This window comes from Lepus europaeus, chromosome 13, assembly GCF_033115175.1.
Source record: "Lepus europaeus isolate LE1 chromosome 13, mLepTim1.pri, whole genome shotgun sequence".
In the NCBI taxonomy this organism is placed as follows: domain Eukaryota; kingdom Metazoa; phylum Chordata; class Mammalia; order Lagomorpha; family Leporidae; genus Lepus; species Lepus europaeus.
Window position 1 is genome coordinate 21,619,011 of NC_084839.1, and position 12,266 is coordinate 21,631,276.

Below are 12,266 nucleotides of genomic sequence, written 5' to 3' on the forward strand. Positions count from 1 at the left end.
TCTTATTGATTCTTTTCATTTTGTTTTTTTGTCTGATTAGGTTATTTCAAAGTTCTTGTCCCCGAGATCAGAATTTCTTTCTCCAAATTTTCTATTTAGTTCTTCTTAATGAGTTCTGTCTGCTTAGTAATATTTTCATTCACATCACTCATTGGTTTCCTCCTTTCTTTAATCTATGCATCTGTGTTCTCTTTAAATTTCTCGTTAAATTTCCTCACAATCATTATTTTGAATTCTACATCTGTCATTTCATAGATTTCCTTCAGTTCAGGATCTAATTCTGGAGGATTTCTGTGTTTTGGAGGCGTCCTGCTACCTTGCTTCTTCGTGTCTCCTGTGTTCCTGCACTGACCCTGCCCATCTGGTGTGCTCATCCCCTCTTCTTTATGGAGTAGCTTTTATTGGAAAAGAGCTAGAATGCAGGGTATCACTTGGCTGGTTGCTTTGGTTTTTGTTGTAAGTGAGCCCAGGAGTGTAGTCTCTGATTGATTGCTTCTGTCTTAATCAATGCCAGCTGTGTCTGTAAGCGACACAGTGGTCTAGTCTGCTTTGAGTTGAATATGGATTTCCTTGGGGGTATATCTTTGGCCCACAGAGAGCTGGGTGTCATCTACCTGGTGAATGTGATAGCCAGGGCCTTGTTCTTGGTGCTGAGGGAGACAAGGGTGGCTACCCCCTTGTCCTACTGGCAAGCCTGAGTGACGCCAGGGCTTGTGGCACCAATTGCTGTGACTCTAGGACTGTGTGATACAGGTGGACCCTTCCTCAGGTCCTAGGAGAGTCCAACTGGGCTGTGGCTTATAATACCAACAGCTCTAGTCCTCAGACTAGAGGATGTGAAGTGAACCCTGTTGCAGTCCTACGGGGTGACTACAATGTATACAGGAGATTTTGCTGTGGAGAGCGTGAGTCTAAAGAGGTGAAATGCAGGTGAGTCCTTACTATGTCCACCAGGTAGAGTCCAGTGGCACCAGGAAATTGAGAATTTTGTGACTTTTGATTTGATAACTACTTTGAGGAATAAAGTCCAAGGAAAATATTTGAATGTGGCAGGGTGGGGAGAAAACGCCCCACATTTTTGACAGTAAGAGAGGATGAAATCCATACAATTGAATACTGTACAACTCTGAAAAGCCAAGGAGCTTAAGGCAGATATTTAAATTTTATTAAGATTTATTTTATTTATTTGAAGACAGAGTTAGAGAGAGAGGTAGAGATAGAGAGAGAGGTCTTCCATCCGCTGGTTAACTCTCCAGAAGGCTGCAATGGCTGGAGCTGTGATGATCCGAAGCTAGGAGCCAGGAGATTCTTGCGGGTCTCCCACGTGGGTGCAGGTGCCCAAGGACTTGGGCCATCTTCTACTGCTTTCCCAGGCCATAGCAGAGAGCTGGATCAGAAGAGGAGCAGCCAAGACTAGAACGGGTGCCCATATGGGATGCTGGCACTTCAGGCCAGCCCCATATTTAAATATTTAAGAATTGGGGCTGGCACTGTGGCATGGTAAGTTAATCCCCTGCCTGTGGCGCTGGCATCCCATATGGGTGCTGGTTCTAGTCCCGGCTGCTCCACTTCTAGTCCAGCTCTCTGCTATGGGCCTGGGAAAGCAGGAGAAGATGGCTCAAGTCCTTGGGCCCCTATACCCACGTGGGAGAATAGGAAGAAGCACCTGGCTCCTGGCTTCGGATCAGTACAGCTCCGGGCCGTTGTGACCATTTGGAGAGTGAGCCAAGGGAAGGAAGACCTCTCTCTGTCTCTCTCTCTCACTGTAACTCTCTCAAATAAAATAAATAAAATATTTTTTTTTAAAAAGGTAAATGTTTAAGAATTGGCCGGCGCCACAGCTCACTAGGCTAATCCTCCGCCTTGCGGTGCCGGCACACCGGGTTCTAGTCCCGGTCGGGGCACCGATCCTGTCCCGGTTGCCCCTCTTCCAGGCCAGCTCTCTGCTGTGGCCAGGGAGTGCAGTGGAGGATGGCCCAAGTGCTTGGGCCCTGCACCCCATGGGAGACCAGGAGAAGCACCTGGCTCCTGCCATCGGATCAGCGTGGTGCGCCGGCCTCAGCGCGCCTACCGCGGCGGCCATTGGAGGGTGAACCAATGGAAAAGGAAGACCTTTCTCTCTGTCTCTCTCTCACTGTCCACTCTGCCTGTCAAAAATTAAAAAAAAAAAAGTTTAAGAATTGATGTTTAAAAAAACCTAGAATATAAAATAGTAAACGCACACTTTGGATTTCTATTGATTTGTAAAAGCTATGTGACATTTAAACATAATAAAGTGTTCTATAGCCCAACCTGTGTGTAGCTCAATACTTTGCATACAGTAACTGTTTTGTAACGTTTATTGAGTGAAGGAAGGAACCAGAAGTAAATTTAGAGAAATGCTTGGAATTTACATTCACCAGATTTTACTGTAAAGTTGTTTTAAAATGTATAACAAAGGAGTTTGCATAAAAAAATTAACTTTATGTATGGAGAAGGCAAGAAGGAAGTTCTAGAACGTTAAGGGTTGTGTCTGAGTCCTGAGTTGTGAGCTACAGGTCATTTCTATTTTCACTTAGCAGCTTCTCTGTATTTTCTTAATTTTCCAAAGAAATCAAAGTCAGAGAGGAATGATTTGCTTAAAGGACCATCCCAAGATTGCAAATCGCAAACTTAAAGGAATGAATTTCTGTTGTTGAAATTACAGGCACTGTGATAAGTGTGGGGGCGGGGATATGTCTGGCATCTCTCAAAGCACACAACACAGGCCACTGCCGATCCAATCCTCCTACATATACAACTGGCTTTGGCACCCAGACTTCAAAATTGAGATGCAGCCATGATAGCAAGTGTGACTGACGCCTACATGTGTTAGAGAGGCACGCATGTGTTTCACACCATTAATACTCAGGAAAATAGCTTATTTTGTAATCTCAGAAGGGTGCAAGGAAAGCATTCATGGTAATGTGAAAAATTAAAAAAAAATCCAAATGTCCACCATCAAGAATATACTCCCTCAAAATCAAGTTAAAAAAAAACAAAAACAAAGGAATTTTAGGGTATCATCAACTTCTTAGTGAACATTAGTGTGCATAGATAATGTCCATCCTAGGAGAAACAGGAACAGCTATTGAGACTAATAGATGAGAAGCAATTATTCAGGAAAGGAAGACTGTCACTTAAACGTGTTCACCTTACGTTGGCATCCAGTCCAAAACACGCTGGAACTGCACGTACCACTGGAAGATCCATCACTAATCACGAAGCCAGACGATGATGCTAAGTAGTTAGCTCTGAAAACTTAGTTAATATAAACTCTAAGAATATTTTTTAAAATTAACGACTGCATAACTGTATAGAGACAAAATTACAGAAACAAATCACCAGATCTGGTGAAGAGATCAGAAATCCTCCTTTTAAAAAAAAAGATTTATTTATTTATTTAAGATGCAGCGTTACAGAGAGAGAGAGAGACAGAAAAGTCTTCCATCCACTGGTTCACTCCCCAGATGGCCGCAATAACTGGAGCTGTGCTGATCCGAAGCCAAGAGCCAGGAGCTTCTTCTGGTTCTCCCAGGAGGGTGCAGGGGCCCAAGCACTCGGGCCATCTTCCACTGCTTTCCCAGGCCACAGCAGAGAGCTGGATCAGAAGTGGAGCAGCCGGATCTTGAAACAACACCCTTTTGGGATGCTGGTGCTGCAGACCAAGGCTTAGACTACTACGCCACAGCACTGGCCCCAGAAATCCTACTTTTTAGTAATGGAACACTGACATAATAACTTATTTGCCTGACTTAAAACAAACAAATAACAACAACAAAAAACCTTTCTGGGCAGAAAGTTTTAGAACTGAAGGAAGCTTTAGGAAATGGAATCCAAAATCAGTATCATGTGGAGGCAAAAGCCATTTGGTTTGGGACCAGAGTTGTGGCGCAGTGGGTTAATGCCCTGGCCTGAGGTGCTGCCATCCCATATGGACGCCGGTTCGAGACCTGGCTACTCTACTGCAGTTTGAAAAAAAAAGCAGAATTTTGATAGACTCAAAGTAATTGTTCTGACAACGTGAATAGGGCCAACATATAGTCTGGCCTGCAAAGTAGACCTACAGTCTTCCGGTTTGGAGACAAGAAAATTAAAAAGATGTTGACTGTTTTGTCCAGAAATCCCTTATCTGAAGCATTGTAGCTGGTTTGTAAATGGAGCCTACATCTCTCTCTCTCTTCTTTTTAATTTTTTTCCCAAAGAAACCTTTTGTTTAAGAAATATAAACTTCATGCATTTCCTAAGTACAACTTTAGTAATATAGTGATCTGCATCTCTTAAAAAAACCATTAGGCACAGGCATTTGTTGGTAGTGGTTAAGCATCTCCTGGGACAACTGTATCCCATATTTCAATGCCTGGGAAGTCCCAGCTCTGCTCTTGATTCCAGCTTCCTGCTACTGCACACCCTGGGAGGCAGCAGCTGATGGCTCAAGTGGTTGGAAGACCCGGATTGAGTTCTAAGACCCTCTTTTGGCCTGACCCAGTCTAGCTATTGCCACATCTGGGGAGTGGATGAGAGATTCTCTTTCTCTTTCTCTGAATTTCAAATAAAAATAAATTTTAAATGTTTAAGAAAGGACTTAGATTCTCCAGACGGGAAAGGGATGTTTCATTCTTACCACATAATTACAAACACCAACGTTTCTGATATCTATGATTTTAGAAAACAAAGTTTCTCAGTGAGTAGGAAAGCAATCGTCACTCAAAGAAGGGGGTTATTATGACACTTTACAGCTGCAGTATGTCCTTAGAAGACACTGCATCCTGTTAACTTCGCAGCTGGCTTTATCTATGCCTATTATTCTAGTCTGATGAAGAACTGAACAGATTTTTACCTTCTCAGTTGGAGCTAACTTTTTGTTAATGGGCAATCCTAAGTGCCAAACACTATATGAAGTGCTTCACATACATTATTGCATTTAATCTTTGCAACTCCTCTGAGGCAAGTGTTAGCATCCTATCTTACAACTGGGGACAATGAGGCTTAGATACGTTAATGAAGTAGTTTATCCAAGTTCCCCCCATCTAGTTAAGTGGCACAGCAATTTCAAATCTGGGTCCAATTCTGAACCCAGTCTTCCTCACAGTTATACTTCAAGTAACTGTAGAAATGAAGAGCTTTTCAGAGTAAAATAGATAAAACCCAGAGCTGATGCTCTGTGGGGAACTGGCTGGCATACCTACACACTGGAGGTAGGATTATGGACAAGAGCAAGTTTCCTGGACAACAGTTTGGCAAATATATAGTAAAGGAAATTACACATATCCTTTAACCCAGCAATTAATCATCTAGGAATTGCAATAAGTTCCCGGGCAGGTGTTTGGCCTAGTGGTTAAGATGCCCACTATCCCCTATCAGAGTGCCTGGGGTTGAGTCCTGGCTCTGCTCCTGATCCCAACTTCCTGCTGATGCACACCCCAGGAGGCAGCAGGTGATATCTCAAGAGGCTTAGTCCCTGCCACCCACAGAGGAGACCTGTATTGAGTACCTGGCTCCCAGTTCCATCTGGCCCAGCCTTGCCTAATGTAGGTATTGGGGAGTGTACCAGTGGATGAGGGCTCACTCTCTATGACTCACTGTCAAATAAATAAAATTAAAAAAAAAAAAAAAAAAAGAGGGAAGGCGTTCGGTGCAGTGGTTTAAATTGTTGCCTAAGATGTGCACATTCCGTATCAGAGTGCCTGGGTCAAGTCTGGGTGCTCTGCTTCTGATCCAGCTTCCTGCTGATGCGCCCCCTGGGAGGAAGCAGATGATGGATCAGGCACTTGGGCCCCTGTCACTCATGTGGGAGACCTGGATTGAATTCTGGGCTCCTGGCTTCAGCCTGGCCAAACCCTGCCTGTTATGGGCCATTGGAGAGTGAACCAGCAGATGGAAAATCTCTGTTTCACTGCCTTTTAAATAAAATGAAAATAAAATAGAAATTAGAAAGGAGAAAATAGTTTCCAAACTCTACAGAAGCATGCATTAGAATTCCAGTATTATTTACAAAACTAAACACACAACCAAAAACAAAAAGGGACTGGTTAAATGGTTAAAGAAATATATGGCACAATAGTATTCAACTATTAGTGATGAACATATAAATTGTACAGTAAAAGACACTAAATTATCAATGAGCATTTATAGTGATTTCATTTTTATGTAAAATTGAATGCTGTTTTTTTCTGTGTAAATATACACATGTGTATTTCCAACATATGGAAATGTGCCCGCTATGCTTTTTTCTGGCTCAATAGTTTTTTTTCCCACTGTTTTCTATTTTTCTGTATCATATAAGTATTTTATCAATCTGTACCATTTTGAAGCAGGCGTTGTGGGATAGGTGGTAAAGCTGCCACCTGCAGTGCTGGCATCCCATGTGGGCACTGTTTCGAGTCCCAGCTGCTCCACTTCTGACCCAGCTCTCCGCTATGGGCTGGGAAAGCAGTAGAAGATGGCCCAAGTGCTTGGGGCCCCACACCCACGCGGGAGACCTTCAAGAAGCTCCAGGTTCCTGGCTTTGGATCAGCCCAGCTCTGGCTGTGTGGCCATTTGTGGAGTGAACCAGCAGATGTCAGACCTCTCTCTCTGCCTCTGCTTCTGTCACTCTGCCTTTCAAATAAATAAATAAATAAATTGTTTTTAAAAAGAATCCATATCTGGAATAAAAGAATGTCAAAGTTAAATCAGCTCTTTCCCCAGTAACGGGTAATTTCATGTTCACTAGCCATATGTTTTATAGAACTGGAAATTTATTATGCTTTGGAGAAAACTCAATAGGTATGTTATAGACTCTGGCCATAGAACTAGTGTAATTTCACCAAAGAATTATTAATAGGGTCTGAACTATAACCAGATTTATCTGGGCTATAAAAGTTAAAAGTTGTCTTACATTTTATTTTAACAATCTCTTCAAAGCACTTTCATTTAATTGGAGTCCGTTCTGCTTGTTGATTCGCACTGTACTTTGGGGGCTAAGAAATTTTCAGTTAAGTAGCCAAAGTAAATGGGTTTCAGAAAGGCTACTGTGGGCCTCGGGACGTTAATCTAACAAATCTTTTGCCCCTGTATTTACGACCCTGGGGTGCGGTTGGTTAAGAAAATGGGTCTGGTTAGTGAAAGTAAATGGAGCCAGAGAGAAGCTCAATAGGATTGGTGAAAGGATGACCAATTGGGAGGGCTGAAGGGTGCTAAAACTGCTTTGGCCAGTGATTTGGCTTGTAGAGGAAAGCGAAAAACGTTCCAGGTCTTGGTTAAGAAGCAGTATTGCTCTGGAGAAGGAAGTCTTTCCTTAGCATCCATGGGTGATTATGACAATATAAATAACACCTTAGGTCTTACTTGCCATCCAACGAAGTCTCAGCACAGTGTGTCTCGAGGATGTTTACTTATTCTTAATTTTCAATTTTACTTTTTAATTAGTTTTTAACAGATTCCATGTGCTTGGTAGATAGAGCTGTAAGAACATAATGATATTCCCTTTCTCTCCCTCCCACCCTCCTTTCTTCTCCCCCGCCCTTTTTTTTTTTAAGTTTTTTGAGATAACATTTTAAATTTACATTACAGTAAAAAGGCTTAATACTTCACTGATAAGAAGTTTAACAAGTGAAAAAGCAAAAAGACCCTAGTTTAGTGGGAATATAGACCATGGCTATAGACAATAATAGAATGGGAAAACGACCATTTCACCCACATACGGTAAATATGAGATGTTTTAAAGTTAATGAAGACATGGGGATTCACAGTAGGAAACTAGAAGGAGATGTAGGCATTATTAACAGTTGAAGATGTGGAAATTAAGAGAGCCAACTTTAAGTGAGAGAAGGAAAAAAAATAAAACCTTGAGGATACCAACTTTGTAAAAAAAAAAAAAAAAAAAGGAGCAGCCCCTCCCCCCCAAAAAAAGTGCTAGCAAAGGGACGTTCTGGAATCAGGTGGAGAGGCAGGAGAATGATGTCGAAGGCTGGGGAAGGAAGGGCAGTGCTGGAGTGTTGTATGAAGGCCTCACGAGGGGCAGATCTTTGGAGCAATGATTAAGGTACTGCATGGCACCATTGTAAGATCGTCACAAAACACACCAAACACCGGAGTAAGGGAAAGAGTTTATTGGGGAAAACCCAGCAGACTGGAGGGAAGGCACGAAGAAGGAAAAAGAGAGAGGAGAGAGAGAGAGAGAGGAGAGGAGCTAGCGATGAGAGGAGAGAGCCGAAAGAGAGAGAGGGAGAGGAGAGAGGGGAGTGAGCGAGACGCCAAGAGAGAGCAGAGACAAGAGAGTGAGGGGAGAAGAGAGAGACAAGAGAAGAGAGAGCGAGCCACGTGTTCAGGAAAAGGTCCTTTAAAACTCTGCCAGGGGGCGGTCAGGGAAGTAGGAGCATCGAATCCCATTAGGATGGTGGTGGAGCTTGACACTGGTGGTTGGGCCATGTGGCCACCTGGCTTCCAGAAATGGCGGTGGGGGCTAGAGCCTAGGATGGTGTCAGGGTGTAGATCGTGCCATAGATAAGACTGTGCCATTTTCCTAACAACCATGGAATACCTGTAAAGCCGCCCATATGGGTTTGAGGCTCAGCTGCTTCACTTCCGATCCAGCTCTATGCTGTGGCCTGGGAGAGCAGAAGATGGCCCACATCCTTGGGTGCCTGCACCCTCGTGGGAGAACGGGAAGAAGCTCCTGGCTCCTGGCTTCAGATTGGTGCAGCTCTGGCCGTTGTGGCCATCTGGGGAGTGAACCATCAGATGGAAGACCTCTCTCTCTCTCTCTGCCTCTCCTTCTCTGTGTAACTCTGAATTTCAAGTAAATAAATCAATCTTAAAAAAAAAAAAAAAGATACTGCATGGGAAACCTGTACTCTATATCAGAGGGCCTGGTTTCCAGTCCTGGTTCTGTTTTCAATTCCAGCATTCCTGCTAAGGCACACCCCTGGGAGGCAGCAGGGGATAGATTAAGTGTTTGAGTCCCTGCATGGGAGACCCAAATTGAGTTCTAAGCTCCTGGCTTTGCCCTGGCTGTTTTGGGCATTTGAGAAATGACCCAGCAGATGGAAGATCTCCCCCCTACCACGTCAAATAAAAATAAATAAATGAATCCCACATGATAGATGGATTGACTTGTCCACTGGTTTTGTCAACTAGCAATTACTGGAGTCCAGTGGAGACAAGAGTGTCTGTACAAGTGGCTCATTTATAGGCAGCAGACGCGAGCACAAGGCACTTTCACAGTCTGGACTGGACTAGACTAGGAAGTAGCCGTGCAGAGGAGACTAAATTGGCAAATGCGGGAGCTAGGTACCCTTGGGTATTTCCAGCTATTACTGGGAATGGGGACCCTGGGGGTGGCTGGAGGTGATGTTAAAGCAGGTGAGGACACGAGCTAATGAGCTGCACCCAGGGCTCCAGGAGTAGGTCTCTGACAAGGATCAACTGAATGAATGTATAAGCGAATGCATGCATGGGTGAATGCGGGGGTGGGGGCTACAGGTTGTCTTATGAGCAGATCAGGACAGGAAGAGGGTGAGGAGGGCGCATCTGGCAGTGACTGGCAGCACGATGGGGGGGGGGGGGGACCTGCAGTCCCCGTCTCAGACAGGTGCAGGGAGCTTGGTCCTTCCGGGGCAGTCAGATTCCAGCCGGAAGGGTGTGAAGAGCTCCTGGAGTTAGGAGGAAGAGAAGGCACGGCAGGGCGGGATGGAGCCAGGTGAGCACAGCGGGATGGGCACAAGAACGCCCGAAGAGGCAGGATAGCTGTGCGCTTCGCAGGGAGGCAGGCGTTACCCGGGCAGCCCGTGGAACGAGGGGTGCTTTCCCGAGTGACCGCTGGGCTGCTGCTCGGCTTCTGCAGCGACAAGGAACGCTCTGCTCTGGGAAGTAGCACTTCTGCTACCGAATAAGAAAAGGGGGCAGAAAAGAACACAGGTGCGGGCCCCCTGGAGGGGAAGGGTCTCCCACAGCAGACATTTTAGGTAAGTGCATGGCTAGACGCATTAGGTCTTTTCACCTGTAACACGGAGGGGGCAGCTTTCGCTCCCCTCGTCTAATAGCCCGTGAAGTCACCTGGGCAGCCACTCCCCTCCCCCAATTCCTGCAAAATAAAGAACGAGGTGGTCCGCGGGACGCGGCTCTCTCTGGAAGTCACACCGCTCGTTAACGCGGGCGCAGGCCCAGCGCCTGTTCCTCCCCCGCCTCCGGACGCGCCACGGCCTTCCCCGAGGGAGCGCGCTCAGCGGGAGGCTGCGGGCTGGCGGCCCAGCTGCGAGCGCGCCGGGTTCGAGGCCGCTTCCCGGCAGCAGTCCGAGGACCGCCCCGAGGGGAGGGCCGAGTTCGGGCCTCCTTTCCCACACTTCGTTACGAAGCGGGCCGGGGCGGGCCTGCGGCCGGCAGAGGGCGCGGGGCGGCTGCTCGCTCCGCGGCCCTGGCTGACCGAGGCGCGCTGCCCGGGGCGCGCCGTCGGACCCCGGGCACCAGGTCGCCGCTGCCCCGCTGGCCCGAGCCGGCAGGAGAAGCGCGGGCGGCGAGCGGCGGGGGCGGGGCGGCGGGAGCGGGCGGGGCGGGGCGGGGCGCGGAGGGGGCGGGGCCGCGAGCGGGGGGCGGCGGCGGCGGCGGCGGCGGCCGAGGAGGAGGAGAACATGGCGGCCGCGGAGAGCGGCTGAAATGCCTGTTCTTCAGGCCAGGCGAGCGGGAGTCTGACGCGATTCGCCGAGCCCTGTCCTCCGACGGCTGGACCGCGGCCTCGAGCGCCTCGGCCGCCTGCTCGCTGCTGCTCCCTTGCGCAGAGTCCGCGCGGGGTTCGTTCTGCATCCCCCCGCGGGGGGACCCCTGCCTGCTCCGGAGGAGGGGCCCGGAGAGCCGCGGCGGCGGCGGCGGCGGCCGCCTGGGCCCCGGGGGCCGGGCTCCGGGCCCGAGGAGTGGCGGAGGCCGCGGCGGCGCCGCCACGGCCGCAGGGGAGCGCGGCGCCCGGGAGCGCGGCCCAGAGGCGGCGGCGGCAGGTGAGTGGCGGGCGGCGGTCGCGGAGCCCTCGCGGCGGGTGCAGCTGTCACGAGCGGCGCGGCCGCCGAGGCCCTAGGGGGCGGGGAGCAGCTGGCGCCCCTCCGCCCCCCGCCCTCCTTTCTCTCCGTTCCGTCGCCCCCCTGCACTTCGCCGAGTTCCCCTCTTGGCCCGGCGCGGCTGGAGGGGGCGTAGGTCGCAGCTGTCACGGGCACCAGCTGGGGGCTGCTCCCCGCCGAGGGAGCTCGCTGCGGCGGCGGCGCCTTCCCTCCGCCTCGTTTCCAGTTGCCCTAGTTAGCGCCGAGAGGCGAGCATCCGCGGCGGGTGCGCGAGGCGGCGCGGCCCGCCGGCCGGCGTGGGGAGCGGGCGCCCGGGCCGCCGAGAGGGGGAGCCGGAAGTCGGCGCGGGCGCCCCCGGCCCCGACGAGCGCCGTGACCTTGGCCGGCCCGCCACCCTCCGCGGCTCCCGCGCGCCGGGACGGCGTGAGGGGGGTGCCCGCGGCGCGCCCCTCGGTCAGCGCCGCCCTCGACGGCGCCGCGGCTCGCCCCCCGTGCCCGGAGAGGGGCTGCGGAGGTGGACGTGGGATGGGGGTCCGGGCGGCTTTCCCGTGGCGCCCGGCGTCCGGTCCCGTCGAGGGGTCCTGCGGTGAGGACCGGGCAGCGGCCGGGCTGGCCGGACGGGTGCGCGCTGGGGTGGGCGGGGGGTCGCGGCGCCCCGCGCGAGCCGCTCCCGGGGCTGCCGGAGGGAGAGGTCCGACAGCGGGGTCCCGGGTCGCCTCCCACCCTGCTGTGGGGGCCGTTTGCGACCCCGGCCGTGGGCTGGGCGCAGCCTGGCGTGACGGGGGTGGGGGTGGGGGTGACAGTCCGGCCTGTGTGTGTGTGTGACAGGGACAGGCCGCGCGCTGCCGTGGCCGCAGAGTTTGGCGGGGAGGAAAAGTTTACGCCGGAGGAGCTGTGAGCCTTTGCTGCGCGGCGCTCCTCGCGCGCGGCGGGGGCGTTCAGAGGCAGGTGTCCTTGCGGGGAAGGTGACATTGTTTTCTGTGGAGACGGCGGGGTTCGGGTGTGGGGTGTGAGGGTGGCGGCCGCAGGGTGCTGGGGTGGCTCGCAGCCCCGGCACCGGGTGTGCACGCCAGGAGGGACGTGTGAGGAGGTGATGATGTGTGAGGGCTGCTGCCCACACTCGGCTGATTAAGAAATCTTCAAGTGTCCGCGACGCGGGACCGCCTCGAGACGGGCGCCGGGGGGGCCCCCCGTGGACGCGCTCGGCCTCAAGGGTTAATC

General features: G+C 50.6%; 1 protein-coding gene across 1 annotated transcript in view; it reads left to right on the plus strand.

Annotated features, from left to right (window-relative positions):
• The first annotated feature begins 10,932 nt into the window (after positions 1-10,932).
• NCOA1 (nuclear receptor coactivator 1) overlaps positions 10,933-12,266 on the plus strand; it is a 266,512-nt gene continuing 265,178 nt past the window's right edge. The window contains exon 1 of the mRNA XM_062209051.1: positions 10,933-10,988. The gene's annotated coding sequence lies outside the window, so the exon portion shown is untranslated. The remainder of the gene's footprint in view (positions 10,989-12,266) is intronic.